The sequence below is a fragment of the Bufo gargarizans genome, chromosome 5, assembly GCF_014858855.1.
Source record: "Bufo gargarizans isolate SCDJY-AF-19 chromosome 5, ASM1485885v1, whole genome shotgun sequence".
Taxonomy (NCBI): Eukaryota; Metazoa; Chordata; class Amphibia; order Anura; family Bufonidae; genus Bufo; species Bufo gargarizans.
In genome coordinates, this window is record NC_058084.1 from 410,542,492 (window position 1) to 410,559,628 (window position 17,137).

At 40.8% G+C, this 17,137-nt stretch overlaps 1 protein-coding gene across 2 annotated transcripts in view; it reads left to right on the forward strand.

Annotated features, from left to right (window-relative positions):
• Positions 1-17,137, forward strand: part of DPP6 (dipeptidyl peptidase like 6) — a 1,705,234-nt gene that overhangs the window by 1,448,137 nt on the left and 239,960 nt on the right. The gene's annotated exons all lie outside the window — the stretch shown is intronic.

Here is a 17,137-nt window from a genome sequence, read left to right on the forward strand (position 1 = left end):
CAGACTTTGAACCCCTGAGATACCATGGTCAATTACCTCATGAATCTGATTAAAAGAAAACCAAGCGTGTGTAAAGCTGTCATTGAAACAAAAGGGGGCTTCTTTGAATAATCTAAAAGGTAGAACATATCCTGGTTTAACAATTTTTTGTTTACTCCTCAATTCCATATGTGTTCTTTCATCGTTTTCATGTCTTCAATGTGAATCTACAATGGCATGAAAAGGTGTGTCCAAACTTTTGACTGATACTGTATGCCTTAATAGGAAGGGGGGTCCGCGCTATGAACAAGAATGTAGAGTGACTTCGGCTCTGGTGGATACAATATGAGCCTGTATTCCATGGATAGCCATTCATTTCAATGGCCACCACATAATGCTACATGGGTGGGCAAATTTGACTTCGTCATGAAACAATCTGCTGCCAATTCCCTATGTGAACTTGCTTACTTGGATGATTTTCTTGTACACGTTTAAAGAGGTAAATGGGGTTATCCAAGACTTAAAAAGAACTCCGAGAGTGGCCAACCCTCAGTGGAGTTCATACTTAATAGTCTGCTCTGCTGGCTTCCGGCTCCTTTGCTCCCTGGCCATCTCTGCAATTTTACAATGCTTTGGCATCAACATCCTATTGATGGGCGTCACGTGACCACTGCAGCCAATCACTCGATGCAGCAATGACCTGTCACCCTTGTGGAATGTGATGCCCATCAACAGGATGTTGATGCCAGAGCATTGCGGAGCTGCAGAGATGGCCGGGGAGCAAAGGAGCCTGAACCCAGCGCTAGGGACTAGTAAGTATGAACCCCACTGCGGGTTGCGCACTCTCTGAGGTCTTCAAGTCTTGGATAACCCATTTAAAGGGAAGGTTGAGAAGACAATTTTCTGCAGTATGATCATTCAGCTTATGTATCAGACATGATATTTACGGTAAAGTTAAAGATGATAAGTAGATATGTCTCTAGTTTTCTCATGCAAAAAACGAACATAAAACAAAAGATCTGATTGAAATAACTTCAAAATCCTTCAGCTCTATAATGTTTATATCTAACACTATAAAGTTACTGATTTTTGATGCCTTCCTGTGAAAATCTAGAAAAAACGAAGCCTCAAGGCTGCCAGAATTGGCTTATCGAATTTTCAGATATAAAATATCAGCATCAGGCTTCAGGGCCTTCCTCTCATCTAAGTTGGATGTTTGACCTTGGTAGCAGATGTTCTAAATCTGCTTTCGGCCTTCAGTTATTGAATATCTATAGTCAGCTTCTGTCTCTAAATGACTCAGTCTCTCGATCAATTCTATAACCAGCTCTTTTTATTTCAGGAAATTCATCAAAGCTCCTTCAAGGTTTCTCAGGTTTATACAATCTTGGATAGAACTCTTAGTATTGACACACTACTAAATCTAAAGGGGTTATCCGGGAAAAGATATTGATGACCTATCCCTATCAATATCAGATCTGTGTGGGTTTGACACCTGGGACCCTCGCCAATCTGCTTGGAAGCATTGCATTGCATGCAATGTACCGTGCTGTGCTTAGAAAGCAGCTGGAAGGCCACAATACTCAGAGTTCCAGTGAGCGCTGCGGCTGCCTGAAACAACTGATCAGCGAGGGTGCCGGAGCTCGGACCCTTGACAATGTGATAATAATGACCTATCCTATGGATAGGTCTTTTCCAGGTTATCCAGGAAAAAATATTGATGACCTATCCTTATCAATATCAGATCTATGGGGCTCCGACACCCAGCTGTGAGAAAAGGATGGGTGCTCCCCACCGAGGCCTCTTCCTAGGCCATGTGATGTCACCATACATGGGTCACGTGGCTTAGTTTCGCTTCATCCCCATTCAAGTCAGTGGGACTGAGCTGCAATACCAAGCATAGCAGCTATACAACGTACAGCACTGTGCTTGGAAAGCTGCCGGGAGGCCACAGCACTCACTGGAGTCCTGGTGAGTGCTGCGTCTTCCTGAAAAAGCTGATCGGCAAGGGTGTTGGGACTTGGATCTCCTTCAATGTGATAATGATCACCTATCCTGATGATAGGTCATCATTATGTTTTCCAGGATATCCCCTTTAAGGCCTCATGCACACAAACGTATTTTCTTTCCGTGTCCATTCCAGGTTTTTTTGCGGACCGTATACGGAACCATTCATTTCAATTAGTCAGCAAAAAAAGGAAGCTACTCCGTGTGCATTCCGTTTCCGTATGTCCGTATTTCCGTTCCACAAAAAAATAGAACATGTCCTATTATTGTCTGCATTATGGACAAGGATTGTACTGTTCTATTAGAGGCCAGCTGTTCCGTTCTGCAAAATACGGAATGCACACGGATATCATCTGTAATTTTTGTGGATCTGTTTTTTGCGTGTGCATGAGGCCTAAGTCTTAGGCTTGAGAAGTGTCTGCTGGTTGGCTCCCCTGTGGCTTCTCTCAAAGGCTGGGTCGCATACGCTCTTGTATTCTGTTGTTCTGATGAGCTTGGCAAGGAGAAGCCCTATGGAATTGGCCCAATTGACTCTTCTCCCAGAGACCAAGACTTCTTAAACCTATATTCCTCAAGTACTGCAGTGAAACAGTTTAGTGTAATACCTGCACCGGCCACTATGTCATACTGTTTTCAAGTAGGGCAAATTGGACATGCTGACAGGCTTTAAACATCTGAAATGTTCATCTGACATTTATGCTGGAAAACTCTTCTGATGTATAGGCCATTCAGTTACATTTATTGTCCACCTACTGACTCTTGTTTTTATTGCTATGCACGCATATCGATAAAATGGATGCCAAAAATAATCTTTTGACATGTTGAGTCCATAGAAGTCTATGAATATGTTCAGTTTAAACATCATCATTTCTTATATGCAGACAGAAAGGCATAAATAAATGCTAAGTACATCAAATGTTGCTCAGCTGCAAACATGTACCTTCACTTGTATAGGCGCCTGAATACCAGCAAGAAATGAGCATCATCAGCGTCTCATTTCCTTCTATTCAGTAATGTTTCATTCTACTGCCTCCTGGGTTTACATTAACAGACTTGTGATCCTATAATAGCCAGACATCTTTTTCTTTCATAATCTACTAGTTTCCATATATATAAAAGTGTGATTTTATTTATTTATTTATTTTAAATTTCCAAATACGACTGCCATCTAGTGGACAGCACTGGCAGTACAGTTATAGATCTCAGCAACGTCTAACAGCTGGGGCGTGGGAAAATCAGCGCACAGATTTCCTGCTAAGTTGGCTGAGAGAACAAAAAATATTTAGCAGTAGTGTCTAAACCATATTTAATATGCAACTTTCCAAACAGGACTTTAGCTACAGACAGTAGTGTTATTCGAGATTGTGCCACTGATTGCATTTAGATGACTAGTCTTTTCCCAAGGCTGAATTGGGGAACGCACTCTTCTCAGATAGCTGATCGGATTTCAACGATTTTTTTAAATGGACTCGAAAGTGAAGCAATGCTGTGAACAAAAGAAGTGAACAAAAAGAAAGCAGACAGAATGTTAAATTATTGAATATCGGCAGAGTCAGCTTGGTAAGAGAAAAGTACAATAAATCAAGACATTTCTAGAAAGGATTTCTGGACCAATAAACTGTGGCCCATCTGGCCAAGGTATAGATTATGTATTGGCTCGGAGAGATCACTAATCTCAGTTATGTTTGAAGGGTACTCCCTGGTGTCGGCCAAGTGACCAGCTAGCTATGTGCTTTAAAATGCATCAAAGGCTTCTTCACCAATAAAGAAAAAATGGATGTCTTTGTCATGTGACACATTTTTAGGGTTCTTTCACACAGGTTTCTAGGGTGCTTTCACTGGTTTTGGGTAGTGTTTCTCTACACTGTTGCGTGACTTTTTTGGAGTGTTTTTTTTTTTTTTTTTCAGTAGCTCTTCGTAGCTCTACAGGGAAAAAAAAATACCCTAAAGAAAACACTAGTGGTAAAACACACTATCTCAGATTTACTAATGTGTCTAAAAAGTGCCACAAATTGGTGCATCTATGATTTCTATGTTTTTTTCTGACCAGGCTCAATGGGGGTGGGGCTTAGCAGAAAGGGGCAGGGCTTCACTGGTAAGCAGGCAAACCTAAGATGCACCATTTTCAACAAATCTGGTGCATTTTTTTTTGTGGCTCATTTTTAAAAAGAAAAGTATTTACCCCCTCTGAGGTCACTCCCACTGTAGATCTCTATAAAAAAAAAGCTATTGATAAAAACACCTTAAAAATACACAACATACATTGACTCAAGTAGGAGCAAGAATAATATCTATGGCACAAAAATGTAGCAAATGAGGTTGCTACAATTAAAAAAAAAGTGTCATGGATCCAAACATAAGTGAAAAAAATAAAAAAGGATGCTTATGTTGATTTTCATAACTCCCATAGACTTACAGCTAACATTGGTTACAGCTCCACCACCACCAAAAAACACAAACATATGTACAAATTTGGCAAAAACAAATTTGGCTGATCGTGGCATATGTGACTCACATTCAGCTGTTCAGGGGTTAATCATGGGTTAAAAGAAAAGTTATACTCAACTCATCCACTTGCTCACGGAGAGGCCGTCACTACATGATCACGCTGGGCGCGCACAGTGACGTCATTAGTGATGACATCACTGCGCACACCCAGGGTTATCACTTTGTGAGGTCATCACACTTGTGATCCTTTGATGGTTTTCTTCAATTAAGACAGGAGTGGACGACCTCTCTACGATCAAGTGGATGAGATGAGTCTAATTTTTGTTACTTTCAGACACTATTTTGGGAAAAATTGATTCGTTACCACGAAGCTCGAGAAAATTCGGCTTCCTGGTGAATCAAATGTTTCCTGAAATTCAGATTGACTGCATTGGATAAAGGTTTTATAAGGCTGTGACATCACAGGGGAAGACTATCTGCAGATTGGCTGGCTGCACCTCATAATGGGTGATCTCGTATTCCCAGGCTTCTTCCTTTCACTTTGTAACAAGTGTAGCAACCATTTTAGAAAAAACGGATTCGTTACCACGAAGCGTGAGGAAATTCAGATTTGCTGCGAATGAAAGTTTTCATAAACTTCTGAATGAATTCCGTTTTCAATGCTTTGCTTTGCTCAACACTAATTATTACCATCCCAGCGGGATTTGTTATTAGCACCAGTGTAAGAATCGTTAGTCTTAATACCTTCCCCATGCGTGAATGAAACTCTCAAGGAGACTTTGATGGTGTATCCACCATTGGGACTGGCTGTTTTTGTAAATCTCATTGATTTTAATTGAAAATGACAGTGCATGCTTCTTCATGGGTTAATGGTCATGGTTCATGGTTGATCAGGTTATGCCAAGTGTTATCATAAACTCAGCCTCAAAATGTCATAGATGATGTGAATCATGTTTTGTGCTAAAATCCGTAACTTTTTACTTATTTTGAAGAGTGTGGATTAAAGTGGAGGCTCATTTGCATATAATAAAACATCATTTTTCTCAGCAATACGAGTACATATGAACATGGGACCAACACAGATGACTTCAGCTGCCAGGTGCACATGTATCAGGTCAGCCAGTGTCATAGGTGCAAATCTGCTGACAGGTGGCCTTTAAAAATGTCTCTGAGTTCTGAGGATCTAAGATATCTTCAATTATATTTATCCTATTAACTACAATATGAGCTGGTGCTCATTGAATATTCTGATTTCATAATTATCTCAGTATTGAATGAGTTATGCAGTTTTTTCAATTCATTCCTTATCTCTAGGATAGGCCTTTAATGTAAAATTGGTGGGGTCCAACCTCGGGGATCCATCTCTTCCTTGATCGGTGACGTCACATCCATCGGCCGCATGGCCTTTCTGCAGCTCAGTCCTATTCAAGTGAGTGGGGTTGAGCTGCAATATCAAGCACAGCCGTTATACAGTATGAGGGGTTGAGCTTGGGATGCTATGGAGAGGCCATAGCACTTGTCCGACTCCTCCAGCCCCTTCAATATACAAGTCCTAAAACAAAACTTTAACCTAATCAGCTTCCAACATATTGACATCTCTTTTGAATAACAATAGACTTACTCTACAGGCGCATTTTATTTCTTTTAATGCTTTTTATTCTATTTTCCTGGTAGTAAAGTATATGTATTTTATGTATGTTATGTAGATCATCCAATCAAAAATAAAAAATAGATATCCCAAGGGCTGCCAGAATGAAGACACTTGCAAAAAAACTGATAATAGGCCTCATGTTTTGATGCAAGGCTTGCATCTTCACGAGGCCATTCTGCAGATCATCATGGTGTCTTGAGGGATGCTCCGGTGGCCTAATTGGTCCTTTTTCGTAGAGGTTTTACATGCATGGTCAAGTAACTCCTTCACTTATTGGAAACTTTGACTGTGTTAGATGAGATCTATCACAAGCCACTGGTGTACACTCATATTGTCCCTTTGTGACTAAAACAATGCTAGCATAGATATAACAAATCATAATAAGATTTCTTCATTACCGGCCAAACATTTATTATTTATTAATTGGCTGAAAAATAGGTCAGTCACTGCAGGAAGCAGACAGCTTAATAAAACAGATGTTCAGCTGCTCCACGAATAATGAGCTCCTGCTTTCCAATTTATATAGCTGATAAAGTACGGTAGTTTTGTTGCCTTACAATATAAAAACACTAGGCGTGCTGGAAAATATTAAATTATTTCATTTATTCTGGACTTTATTTCTGCCACAGTTTATTAATTGCTCCTGAAACAGTTTATTTATTTTTTTTGCTATAATTTTGCTTTATTGAAAAAATATGGAAAGTGCTTGAAATTGCTGAAACATTTTTTATTATTTTTTGTGTGTGTAAAATGGTAATGCAAGCTATTAAATGATATAAACTAGGTTTCTTAATAGACGCTCTTGGAAAGGACTGTGGCCTTGCCGAGATCCATCTGGTAGCGTGGTGTTACAGGCAATGCTCCCTGGGAAAAATATGCAAATTAGTTCTTCAGAAGGAGAAAAACTGTCTCTCTAGTGCCACCTATAGCTAGCTATCCTATAAGTCAATGTTCAACCTATATTAGTCTTGAAACATGACTAGAAATATCGGCCAAACCAGCCATCTATCTGTAGACAGGGCTACTTCTACAACCAGTCATCATACACCTGGTGTACTGCAACGCAGCACAGAATGGACACAGTACAATAAATATCATATGTACATTATAACACATAGGCATAATATACAGCATAGGCACAGACCCTACACTGTACATTACACTCTGCTAACATGTCACTAAAACTACACATCATTTCACAAGCAACAGACAAGTGACAGAGGATAAGGAACCATAGATCTGAAGCTCTATTGATAGAAAGCGATGGAAAGGTGTTGTCAATCCTCTTCTTCCTGGATGTTGTGCCTGTTTCTATATTGAAAGCCACAGATCATGACGTTCTTTACCCAAGTGCAAAAAAAGTGCAACAAGTCACACAAAATAGTGCAGAAGGATGAACTCTATCTCAAGCTCTTTCCATAAACCAATCCTTCCAAGCCGAAAGGCCCTTCAAGGATCAAGGAAGGTGACCATCCACAGCCGAAGCTGAGGAAGAGACAATTGTGCACTAGCTTACACCTGGGTTGTTACACCAGGTGTCTGCCAGGAACCCAAATCAAGGTCTGGCCTCCAAGAAGGGGGAATCAAAAGGGTTGCAGGGGCAGTGAGGAGGAATCTGATAGCAACACAGACCTATGGGAGGGAAACCAAACCCATCCTGAAAAGTCCTTGTGACAAACAAACATGGAAAGTAAACAGACAGTGATTTAAAGATAAATAAAAGTGAATGTGTGCCATTATGGCCCAGACATTTCGCCAGAATTATAACAATTCCTTATTTTGTATAGCCAGATGGTCTGAGCAAAGAGAGGCTAGTGTGTTTAAAATGTGAGATATAAAGTGAGTACAAATGTGTCATCACCCTGGGCCTCCATCCCTAGCGAGTTGCTGCACCCCAGGGTCACCTCTCTTTAAGTAATTCTAAATCTCAGCCTTTCAAACAACTTGGCCCATGGTTTTGATGCAGAGTCTCTGGAACATCTACAGGTAGCCATTATTTAAACTGCTGATATCTGAAAGCTTTCACTTCAAAGTTCCAGTGGCCCAGAAGTAACCACTGATAACAGATGCTAAGCATAGTCTTAGCCAGAAGGCAACATCAGAACTGATTCAGCAGTTTTGCTCAGTACATATTAGGGTTATAGTTGGTGGAGTGAGATGCCTTTATAGTACCTTTTGGACGGTCAAATCAGATCCCCAATGTTAAACAGACCTCAGCCCCAATCAGACCCCCAATGTTAATAATATCTCAATAAGACCTCAGGTCAGACCCACAATCAGACCTCAGCTCAGATCCCAATCTGAATGACCCCCAATCAGAGCTCAGATAAGAGCTCCAATACAAATAAGACCCCCCTCTATGCAGACCTCAGATGAGACCCCAATTCCTCAGATTAGACCCCCACTCCTCAGATCAGACCCCCATGCCAAATAAAATAAAATAAAAATAACTTCTCCTGCTCTGGACGCTACTGCTTCTAGGATCCAGCTTTCTTCTTATCCTTCCTGCTGCGTGTTGTGTGCGCACCGCGTGAGGCCACATAGTGCGTCAACATCTTCACGCTGTGCGTAGTCACAGCAAAGTGAGCTCTGCATTCACCTCTTCCCGGTCCTCCGGTACTAATGAGCACTTCCATAATGGAAGCCCTCATTAGTATTTGCCACATAAGACGCACTGTCATTTTTCACCCACTTTGAGTGGAAAAAAAGTGCGTCTATAGGGCGAAACATACGGTACTTTCTTTTATTGAGCTTAATTGTGGTACAAAATTTCTAAATTTGTAAAATGTGATAAAAGATCTCACTTGTATATGTAAATGGTGTCACTCCCTCGACAATGCAATGTCATCTGAAGGGGCATTCCTGGTCCAGTAGTTTATCATGCAGGAGGCTCAGCATCTCCAATTTACATGAATTAAATAAGGCAATGAGTGGGGAGTGCACATTGAACTAATACTAGTCCTCAAGTAATGGGTTCATTTATTTTAAGGCGAAGCGCAGATGCAGTCATCTCTTACAAATATCTACCTAAGGTTTAAGCCTATTGTCTATAGTGCAATATCAATCTTATTATATTTATAGAACCGGTTAATAGTCTCACATGATATTTTGACATTATTGTACATCAGAATACATCAATGCCAGATCGGTATATTATATGCATGGATTTCAATCCTCCATTGATTGCTCATGCCCAGCCTATGTTTTTCTTGCATACTAATAAGCATGAGGTGCATTGTGCACAGTGACAGCATGCTATACAATCCACATAATCTGCTTTTGGTAATAAAAGAGTACAAATACAGCAGATCAGCTCCTCCGATTGGAGTCATCATCAAAACATCTCATTACTGGGGTTATATACCTTGTACTTTTATTTAAAAAAAAAAGGCTGAGTAAGCTCTGCAAGTGAGAAAATAAATGCTGTTTTATAGCAAAAATTTTTGCTTTTGTTGTCTAGAATAAAGAAACTTCAAAGGCAGGCAAACAAAATGTGAGATGAAAAGCATTGCTAGGTACTAGAGGCCTTTCCATGGTGTGTTTAGTGACAAGTATTGATACAAAGCGCAGAAAAATAACCTCTACTATAATCAGCTAAAGTGGTCTATGCTATACAGCAATGCACTCAGTAATTCAGTACTGTATGGTCAGAGTATGACACTCCACATGGCAATCTCACCGAACTGTGTTGTAAAGTAAAGCAAGAACTTAAAAATGAAGAGATTCATAGCCTGTTTTCTAACCCTCTAACAGAGTGCAGACAGTTCAGTTGTTAATGTATTATTATGTGTTCTTGCATAGCAAGACCACATACTATTATCTCACATACAGACGTGGACAAAATTGTTGGTACCCTTTGGTCAATGAAAGAAAAAGTCACAATGGTCACAGAAATAACTTTAATCTGACAAAAGTAATAATAAATTAAAATTCTATAAATGTTAACCAATGAAAGTCAGACATTGTTTTTCAACCATGCTTCAACAGAATTATGTAAAAAAATAAACTCATGAAACAGGCATGGACAAAAATGATGGTACCCCTAGAAAACACAGAACATAATGTGACCAAAGGGACATGTTAATTCAAGGTGTGTCCACTAATTAGCATCACAGGTGTCTACAACCTTGTAATCAGCCATTGGGCCTATATATATGGCTCCAGGTAATCACTGTGTTGTTTGGTGATATGGTGTGTACCACACTCGACATGGACCAGAGGAAGCAAAGGAAAGAGCTGTCTCAAGAGATCAGAAAGAAAATTATAGACAAGCATGTTAAAGGTAAAGGCTATAAGACCATCTCCAAGCAACTAGATGTTCCTGTGAGTACAGTTGCACATATTATTCATAAGTTTAAGATCCATGGGACTGTAGCCAACCTCCCTGGACGTGGCCGCAGGAGGAAAATTGATGACAAATCTAAGAGACGGATAATCCGAATGGTAACAAAAGAGCCTAGAAAGACTTCTAAAGAGATTCAAGGTGAACTTCATGCTCAAGGAACATCAGTGTCAGATCGCACCATCCGTCGTTGTTTGAGCCAAAGTGGACTACATGGGAGACGACCAAGGAGGACACCATTGTTGAAAACGAATCATAAAAAAGCAAGACTGGAATATGCCAAACTACATGTTGACAAGCCACAAAGCTTCTGGGAGAATGTCCTGTGGACAGATGAGACAAAAATCGAAGTTTTTGCCAAGGCACATCAGCTGTATGTTCACAGACGAAAAAATGAAGCATATCAAGAAAAGAACACTGTCCCTACTGTGAAACATGGAGGAGGCTCTGTTATGTTCTGGGGCTGCTTTGCTGCGTCTGGCACAGGGTGTCTTGAATCTGTGCAGGGTACAATGAAATCTCAAGACTATCAAGGAATTCTAGAGAGAAATGTACTAGCCAGTGTCAGAAAGCTTGGTCTCAGTCGCAGGTCATGGGTCTTGCAACAGGACAATGACCCAAAACACACCGCTAAAAACACCCAAGAATGGCTAAGAGGAAAAAATTGGACTATTCTAAAGTGGCCTTCTATGAGCCCTGACCTCAATCCTATTGAGCATCTTTGGAAGGAGCTGAAACATGCAGTCTGGAAAAGGCACCCTTCAAACCGGACACAACTGGAGCAGTTTGCTCATGAGGAGTGGGCCAAAATACCTGCTGAGAGGTGCAGATGTCTCATTGACAGTTACAGGAAGCGTTTGATTGCAGTGATTGCCTCAAAAGGTTGCGCAACAAAATATTAAGTTAGGGGTACCATCATTTTTGTCCATGCCTGTTTCATGAGTTTATTTTTTTACATAATTCTGTTGAAGCATGGTTGAAAAACAATGTCTGACTTTCATTGGTTAACATTTATAGAATTTTAATTTATTATTACTTTTGTCAGATTAAAGTTATTTCTGTGACCATTGTGACTTTTTCTTTCATTGACCAAAGGGTACCAACAATTTTGTCCACGTCTGTATATATTATTATTATTATAGCCAAATTTGCCACCCTAACTCCTCCCACAGTTTTTACACTACATAGACAAAAATTTACCAAAACATGCAGATTGTGCCCGATCGGATTGCTATTACTTTGTGGAGCGATCCCACCCCCGGGGCCCCCGTGGCGAGCCCCGGAAGCCCCCTTTTTTCCCATAGACTTTGACAGGGTAAATTTTCAAATCGCTCCCACTCGCCAGGCTTTGACGCTAAAGTCACCAAACTTGGGTCACTTAGTCATGGAGTCAACCCGAAAATTTTGGGCACATTTCGGGGACCCCAAAAAGTGGGCGGGGCCATACAGAACCAATCAAAATCTCCCCATTGACTTTAATGAGAACTTCAAATTGCTACTCCTCCCACATTTTTAGGAGTACAAATTCCAGACTTTGCAGACTTGGTCGGCACCCACCCGAGTACCTTGCTTTTGCTTTGTTACCCGATCCCACCCTCCGGGCCCCTGGGACAGGGCCCCCAAAATCCATGTTTTTCCCATTGACTTTGACGGGGACAATTTTCAAATCGCTCCCAGTCGCACAGATTTTAAACTAAAGTCACCAAACTTGGGTCACTTAGTCATGGGGTCAACGCGCAATTTGTTAGCACATTTCGGAGACCCGAAAATGTGGGCGGGGCCACACAGAACCAATCAAATTCTCCCCATTGACTACAATGAGACGTTCAAATTGCTACTCCTCCCACAGATTTAGGAGTATAAATACCGAACTTTGCACTCTTGGTCGGCACATACCCGAGTATCTTGCTTGTGCTTTGTTAACCGATCCCACCCTCCGGGCCCCTGGGGCGGGCCCCCGAAAACCTCTTTTTTTCTCCCATAGAGTTTTATTGGAAAAATGCAAATGTTTGTCACTCATACAGCTTCGGAGTGAAACTCACCAAACTTGGGTCACTCAGTCATGGGGTCAACCTGAAAATTTCTGTCACATTTTGGGGACATTAAAAAGTGGGCGGAGCTACAAACAACCAATCAGATTTTCCCTATTGACTTCAATAAGAAACCTTTAAATTGCTGTCATTCTCACAGTATTTAAGCCAGAATACCCAAACTTGGCACCGTAGGTCATTGGGTGACTGGATTCAAAAAATAATGAAAAAGTGGGCGGAGTCTACAACGGCCAATCAAATTTCAGCCATTTGTTTAAATGGGAAAAATTCAAACTGCAGCTGCTCTTAGACTGTTAATGGCAGGTTTCCCAAACTTGGTACAGTTGGACAATTTAGGATTAGGATTAACATTTTGAAAAGTGGGCGGGGCCAAAAACAACCAATCAGATTTCTTTCATTGATTTCAATATGGAAAAAAAAAAATTCAGAAAATTGAAAAATGCTGCCATGATTGATGTCAGGGGCTTCAAATCGCTGAAATCAGGTGATAGATTACTTTGGATTCAAAAATTTAAAAAGTGGGCGGAGCCAACAACAACAAATCAGATTTTCCCTATTGACTTCAATGAGAAACTTTTAAATTGCTGTCATTCTCACAGTATTTAAGCCAGAATACCCAAACTAGGCACCGTAGGTCATTGGGTGACTGGATTCAAAAAATAATGAAAAAGTGGGCGGAGTCTACAACGGCCAATCAAATTTCAGCCATTTGTTTAAATGGGAAAAATTCAAACTGCCGCTGCTCTTAGACTGTTAATGGCAGGTTTCCCAAACTTGGTACAGTTGGACAATTTAGGATTAGGATTAAAATTTTGAAAAGTGGGCGGGGCCAAAAACAACCAATCAGATTTCTTTCATTGATTTCAATATGGAAAAAAAAAAAATCAGAAAATTGAAAAATGCTGCCATGATTGATGTCAGGGGCTTCAAATCGCTGAAATCAGGTGATAGATTACTTTGGATTCAAAAATTTAAAAAGTGGGCGGAGCCAACAACAACAAATCAGATTTTTCCTATTGACTTCAATGAGAAACTTTTAAATTGCTGTCATTCTCACAGTATTTAAGCCAGAATACCCAAACTTGGCACCGTAGGTCATTGGGTGACTGGATTAAAAAAATAATGAAAAAGTGGGCGGAGTCTACAACGGCCAATCAAATTTCAGCCATTTGTTTAAATGGGAAAAATTCAAACTGCCGCTGCTCTTAGACTGTTAATGGCAGGTTTCCCAAACTTGGTACAGTTGGACAATTTAGGATTAGGATTAAAATTTTGAAAAGTGGGCGGGCCCAAAAACAACCAATCAGATTTCTTTCATTGATTTCAATATGGAAAAAAAAAAATTCAGAAAATTGAAAAATGCTGCCATGATTGATGTCAGGGGCTTCAAATCGCTGAGATCAGGTCATAGATTACTTTGGATTCAAAAAATTTAAAAGTGGGCGGAGCCAACAACAACAAATCAGATTTTCCCTATTAACTTTAATGAGAAACCTTTAAATTGCTGTCATTCTCACAGTATTTAAGCCAGAATACCCAAACTTGGCACCGTAGGTCATTGGGTGACTGGATTCAAAAATTTATTAAAAAGTGGGCGGAGTCTACAACGGCCAATCAAATTTCAGCCATTTATTTCAATGGGGAAATTTAAAACTGCCGCTGATCTTACACTGTTAATGGCAGGATCCCCAAACTTGGTACAGTTGAACAATTTAGGATTAGGATTAAAATTCAGAAAAGTGGGCGGGGCCAAAAACAACCAATCAGATTTTTCCTTTTGACTTCAATAAGAAACCTTTAAACAGCTGTCATTCTCACAGAATTTAAGCCACAGCACCCAAACTCGGCAGGGTGGGTCAGTTTGAGACAAAGGTCAAAATGTACAAAAGTTGGCGGAGTCTACACTCCACCCAGTTACTCCGCCCACTCCAGTTGTAAGCTCTTATTATGTGTTCTTGCATAGCAAGACCACATATTGTTATCTCACATATATATTTATGTGTTCTTGCATAGCAAGACCACATACTATTATCTCACATATATATTCTTATTATGTGTTCTTGCATAGCAAGACCACATATTGTTATCTCACATATATATTATTATGTGTTCTTGCATAGCAAGACCACATACTATTATCTCACATATATATTATTATTATGTGTTCTTGCATAGCAAGACCACATACTATTATCTCACATATATATTATTATTATTATTATTATTATTATTATTATTATAGCCAAATTTGCCACCCTAACTCCTCCCACAGTTTTTACACTACATAGACAAAAATTTACCAAAACGTGCAGATTGTACCCGATCGGATTGCTATTACTTTGTGGAGCGATCCCACCCCCGGGGCCCCCGTGGCGGGCCCCGGAAGCCCCCTTTTTTCCCATAGACTTTGACAGGGTAAATTTTCAAATCGCTCCCACTCGCCAGGCTTTGACGCTAAAGTCACCAAACTTGGGTCACTTAGTCATGGAGTCAACCCGAAAATTTTGGGCACATTTCGGGGACCCCAAAAAGTGGGCGGGGCCATACAGAACCAATCAAAATCTCCCCATTGACTTTAATGAGAACTTCAAATTGCTACTCCTCCCACATTTTTAGGAGTACAAATTCCAGACTTTGCAGACTTGGTCGGCACCCACCCGAGTACCTTGCTTTTGCTTTGTTACCCGATCCCACCCTCCGGGCCCCTGGGACAGGGCCCCCAAAATCCACGTTTTTCCCATTGACTTTGACAGGGAAAATTTTCAAATCGCTCCCAGTCGCACAGATTTGAAACTAAAGTCACCAAACTTGGGTCACTTAGTCATGGGGTCAACCTGAAAATTTCTGTCACATTTTGGGGACATTAAAAAGTGGGCGGAGCTACAAACAACCAATCAGATTTTCCCTATTGTCTTCAATGAGAACATTTTAAATTGCTGCCATTTCAACATTGTTAATGGCAGGGTTGTTAAACTTAATATATTCGGTTAATAGGTGACTAGAATTCAAATGTTTTAAAGTGGGCGGAGTCTACAGCGGCCAATCAAATTTCAGCTATATGTTTTAAATGGAAAATTTAAAAATGCCGTTGCTCTTAGACTGTTAATGGCAGGGTTCTGAAACTTGGCACAGTTGGTCACTGGAGGACTGTGCCAATGTATATCTCATTTTGGGGGACGCAAAAAAGTGGGCGGAGCCACAAACAACCAATCAGATTTTCCCTATTGACTTCAATAAGAAACCTTTAAACAGCTGTCATTCTCACAGCACCCAAACTCGGCAGGGTGGGTCAGTGTGAGACAAAGGTCAAAATTTAGAAAAGTGGGCGGAGTCTACACTCCACCCTGTTACTCCGCCCACTCCAGTTGTAAGCTACTGGTGGAGGCAAGAACACATCACACAATTTCCCCAGAAATTGTACCTTTTCTAGTTATTATTATTATTATTATTATTATTATAGCCAAATTTGCCACCCTAACTCCTCCCACAGTTTTTACACTACATAGACAAAAATTTACCAAAACGTGCAGATTGTACCCGATCGGATTGCTATTACTTTGTGGAGCGATCCCACCCCCGGGGCCCCCGTGGCGGGCCCCGGAAGCCCCCTTTTTTCCCATAGACTTTGACAGGGTAAATTTTCAAATCGCTCCCACTCGCCAGGCTTTGACGCTAAAGTCACCAAACTTGGGTCACTTAGTCATGGAGTCAACCCGAAAATTTTGGGCACATTTCGGGGACCCCAAAAAGTGGGCGGGGCCATACAGAACCAATCAAAATCTCCCCATTGACTTTAATGAGAACTTCAAATTGCTACTCCTCCCACATTTTTAGGAGTACAAATTCCAGACTTTGCAGACTTGGTCGGCACCCACCCGAGTACCTTGCTTTTGCTTTGTTACCCGATCCCACCCTCCGGGCCCCTGGGACAGGGCCCCCAAAATCCATGTTTTTCCCATTGACTTTGACAGGGACAATTTTCAAATCTCTCCCAGTCGCACAGATTTTAAACTAAAGTCACCAAACTTGGGTCACTTAGTCATGGGGTCAACCTGAAAATTTCTGTCACATTTTGGGGGACATTAAAAAGTGGGCGGAGCTACAAACCACCAATCAGATTTTCCCTATTGACTTCAATGAGAAACTTTTAAATTGCTGTCATTCTCACAGTATTTAAGCCAGAATACCCAAACTAGGCACCGTAGGTCATTGGGTGACTGGGGTAAAAAAAAATTAAAAAGTGGGCGGGGTCTACAACGGCCAATCAAATTTCAGCCATTTGTTTAAATGGGAAAAATTCAAACTGCCGCTGCTCTTAGACTGTTAATGGCAGGGTTCCCGAAACTTGGCACAGTTGGTCACTGGAGGACTGTGCCAATGTATATCTCATTTTGGGGATGCTAAAAAGTGGGCGGAGCCACAAACAACCAATCAGATTTTCCCTATTGACTTCTATAAGAAACCTTTAAACAGCTGTCATTCTCACAGCACCCAAACTCGGCAGGGTGGGTCAGTGTGAGACAAAGGTCAAAATTTATAAAAGTGGGCGGAGTCTACACTCCACCCAGTTACTCCGCCCACTCCAGTTGTAAGCTACTGGTGGAGGCAAGAACACATCACACAATTTCCCCAGAAATTGTACCTTTTCTAGTTCTTATT